Raw genomic sequence first — 4,543 nt, 5'->3', positions numbered from 1 at the left:
CTGGGTTCCACTGTGAAAGCCGCAGTCCGTTTAAACACGTTAAATTGCCTCTTGCACGCACCCTCCCCTCCCACCCAGCCCCTCCACCCCCATCCAAACCTCACCAATCCCACCAACGACTCCTCCCCGTACACACACGCGCACACACACACGCGCGCATCGCACCCGTGGCTCACTTGCCCCCACCTCCCTACCACCACGCCACTCACCCTGCTGCCCCCACCTCTCCTCACTCCACCCACCTCGTACTCACCCGTGATGCTGACCGACAGTATTGCAGGCTACACTCGACAGCAGGCCCACTCACAAAGACAAAGATCCCCAGTATAGCCTTAACAGATTATTGGGGCAAGTGCTGTAAGCGAGTATAAAGGGCTGCAAAGGCACACGAGGGGGTGGGTGGCCAGTTTTACGCCCGGCCGTCTTTGTCTCATCCGTCGCGACGTTTACTCACCGCGCCGTGTACTTATTTGAGGCTGAGTTGACCTAGGGGATACCCGCAACCGGTTCAGATAATCGTCACCGGTGTTGGCCGTGAGTTCGAAACGAACTCGGGTCGCCGGGTTCCTAGGTCAGCGCGCTAATCGCTACACTCCTTCTCCCCACTTACAAATACAAAGATCCCCCATATAGCCTTTGACATATTGTTGGGGCAAGTGCCGTTAGCGACCACCAATGAAGGTCAGCACCACACACAAAGATAAAGACAAAGACCCCCCGTATAGCCTTAACAGACTGTGGGGGCAAGTTCTGTTAGTGAGCACCTATGAAGGCCGGAACGGTACACGAGGGGGTGGGTGGCCAGCACCACGCCCGACCGCCTTTGTCTCCCCAGTGGCGATGTTTACTCACCGCACCAGGTACTCATTTCAGGCTGAGTCGACCTAGGGGAGGCCCAGGACCGGTTAGGATAATCGTCACTGGTGTTGGCCGTGAGCGGGAATCGAACCCGGATCGCCGGGTTCATAGCGCAGCGCGCTAACCGCTACCCCACCGCTCCCCACCACACACACACAATCACACGCACGCGCGCAGTCGCACGCACGCGCACACTCAGCCAATTGCAGGGGTGTTGGAGTGCCTGTAGAGTATCTGTCGCTCAAAATATCGGGCCCGTGAATGCCCCACCTGCTCTCGCCACTCCGTGAGCGGCACCACAGCAGATCCGCGGCGTCTACCTCATCGCCTCTCCATAAATTGCATTTTATTAATTATTATTTTTAATAATTAAAAAATGTGCACGCGTAGTGTCTTTTCATGTCACCCTCTTAATTTATTTATTTTCTGTAACTGTGTTTTTTTGTTTCAATTATTATTTATAGATCATTCCTCCCCTCCCCTCCTGTCTGCCAACTTTATTCTCACTCTTCGCGGTCGTGTTCACGGCAAGGGTTCGTGGTTTGCGGGCCCATCCATGTCCTGCGTGATCGCGGTTTCAATCTCTCGCAAAAAAAAAGAGAGATTCGCTCGCGTCTCTCTCGGTACCGCGGCATCTCCCTCGTTAACCGCGCTCTGTTGTTGTTGTCGTTGTTGTTGTTGTTGTCGTAATGCGGCGTGACACGCAGGCCGTTACCCACTTCACACGCGTCCAACGTTCGAGGTGCGTCTTACTTTCTGGAGCGTCTTAGAATCAGGTCAATAGGTCGTCGTCGTCGTCATTAAAATGTCTCTTTGAGATACTGTCCCTCTCTCTCTCTCCAGTTTTGTAACGGGTTCTCTCTCGCTCCGTCTCCTCCCGCGGCTCCCCTCTGTGCAGAGAGGCGTCCTCACTTCTAAACTTATCCCACCCCCCCCTGCCCCCGTGCGCATCGCAAACAGCTGCCCCTGGCTGTCCGTCTGTCCCACTCACCCCCTGCTGACGAAGCACATCTCTTCGGCTTCGGTTTCACGGCATCTGAAACCACACGCATGCCCTTTGAGCACTGCTCTGAATAGTGGTCGCAGTGGTGATGGTGGTTGGTGGTTGGTGGTGGTGCTGGTCGTGGTGGTCGTGGAGGTGATGGATGATTTTCCCATGATCTCACAGTCACATGGCTCTAGTCTCTCAGCCACCGACCGTGGTGGCGGTGATGGTGGTTGGTGGTGGTGGCAGTGGTGGTGGCAGTGGTGGTGGAAGTAATGCAGCAAATCTGGCTGTGACGGTCCCACCTGATGACGGAGACTTGTGTTGCCTCCGAAACGTCGTGATTTTTATTGTTTTATTTTTATTAATTTATATTTCATGTTTTACCTACGTGACTTTACCGAAAGAACTAAGAGTATGAATCCTTGCAGTCACGAAAGCTTCAAATCTAGAATTAAAGGATGTAATACTACTGGTGCTGGTGGTGATGATGGTGGTGGTGGTTTTCTGCGTGGGGGAGCTGTTGCTGAGGGCTCTGGGCACGAGGCGGCTGAGTGGAGCTGCGTGGATGCGCCGAAGGGATGGGGCACAGGGCGACTGAGCTTAAAACGCGTGGGACATGGGTTCGGAATCCAAGCGCAGATTACGTGGAACCGTTGAAACCACCGCTCGGCTAGAGCGTCTGTGTTTTAGCTTCACTCATTTCGATCACGTTACACATTCAACGAACCGTAGCTTGTACGTTCACAGAACTACATAATATGCGAGCATACTTGTGTTGCGCATAATGTGTAATGTCATATTCCATAGAGGCTGTTTTCAATTGTTGGTCTGGTTGGTTATGGTTAGGTGCACAGCGAATACTATCGTGTCTGGATAGTTGGTTAGGGTTAGGGATGGAGTTAGTACTAGTGACTGGCTATAGTTGGTGAGGGTTTGGGATAGAGTTTGTACTAGTGACTGGCTATAGTTGGTTAGGGTTAGAGATGGAGTTAGTACTAGTGACTGGCTATAGTTGGTGAGGGTTTGGGATGGAGTTAGTACTAATGACTGGCTATAGTTGGTGAGGTTTTGGGATGGAGATAGTACTTGTGACTGGCTATACCTGGTTAGGGTTAGCGGTAGTGTCTGGCTGGCTCATTGTTTGGGGCCAGGGGTGGTGAGAGCAGCATTTGATTGCCGATCGTAGCTGCACCCCCCCCCCCAACAACCCAGTCGCCCCCCCCCCTCGCCCCTCCGTCCCTTCTCGCGATCGCTTCTCGTCGCCTTCCTCATGCGCCTCGGCGTCAGCGCAAATTTCGGCCAAAAACACAGAGAGGAGGAGGAAGAGGAGGAGCAGTTCTTGTCCTCTAAGTGTGAGCACCCAGATGACGCGCACACGTTACAAGTGACCCAGGACACGTGTGTGAATGTTAGCTTGTGTCTATGTGTGCGTGCATGTTTAGGTCGAATCAGCCTAAAATGAGTACCTGGTGCGGTGTATAAACATCGCCACTGGGGAGACAAAGGCGGTCGGGCGTGGTGCTGGCCACTCACCCCCTCGTGTACTGTTCCGGCCTTCATAGCTGCTCGCTAACATCACTTGCCCCTACAGTCTGTTAAGGCTATACGGGGGATCTTTATTTTTGTCTTTGTGCATGTCAGTGTGTATCTATATGTGTGTGCATGTTAGTGTGTGTCTATGTGTGTGTGTATGTCAGTGTGTGTCTATGTGTGTGTGAGTTTGAGTCTATGTGTGTGTGTATGTCAGTGTGTGTCTATGTGTGTGTGTGCATGTCAGTGTGTGTCTATGTGGGTGTGAGTTTGAGTCTATGTGTGTGTGCATGTCAGTGTGTGTATGTCAGTGTGTGTCTATGTGTGTGTGAGTTTGAGTCTATGTGTGTGTGTATGTCAGTGTGTGTCTATGTGTGTGTGCATGTCAGTGTGTGTCTATGTGGGTGTGAGTTTGAGTCTATGTGTGTGTGCATGTCAGTGTGTGTCTATGTGTGTGTGCATGTCAGTATGTGTCTATGTGGGTGTGAGTTTGAGTCTATGTGTGTGTGCATGTCAGTGTGTGTCTATGTGTGTGCATGTCAGTGTGTGTCTATGTGTGTGTGCATGTCAGTGTGTGTCTATGTGGGTGTGAGTTTGAGTCTATGTGTGTGTGCATGTCAGTGTGTGTCTATGTGTGTGTGCATGTCAGTGTGTGTCTATGTGGGTGTGAGTTTGAGTCTATGTGTGTGTGCATGTCAGTGTGTGTCTATGTGTGTGTGCATGTCAGTATGTGTCTATGTGGGTGTGAGTTTGAGTCTATGTGTGTGTGCATGTCAGTGTGTGTCTATGTGTGTGCATGTCAGTGTGTGTCTATGTGTGTGTGCATGTCAGTGTGTGTCTATGTGGGTGTGAGTTTGAGTCTATGTGTGTGTGCATGTCAGTGTGTGTCTATGTGGGTGCGAGTTTATAGTCTATGTGTGTGTCAATGTCTTTCTTATGTGTGTGTGTGGCAGTGCGTGAGTGGTTGTATGTGAATGGGGGAGTGTAGCGGTTAGCGCGCTGCGCTACGAACCCGGCGACCCGAGTTCCAATCCCGTTCACGGCCCAACACCGGTGACGATTATCTGCACCGGTCCTGGGCCTCCCCTAGGTCGATTCAGCCTCAAATGAGTACCTGGTGGTGTGATGTGTAAACATCGCCACTAGGAAGACAAAGGCGGCCGGGAG

The sequence above is a fragment of the Lethenteron reissneri genome, chromosome 43, assembly GCF_015708825.2.
Source record: "Lethenteron reissneri isolate LAM-NWPU_2019-01 chromosome 43, ASM1570882v1, whole genome shotgun sequence".
In the NCBI taxonomy this organism is placed as follows: Eukaryota; Metazoa; Chordata; class Hyperoartia; order Petromyzontiformes; family Petromyzontidae; genus Lethenteron; species Lethenteron reissneri.
Note: the sequence above shows the minus strand (reverse complement) of the source record.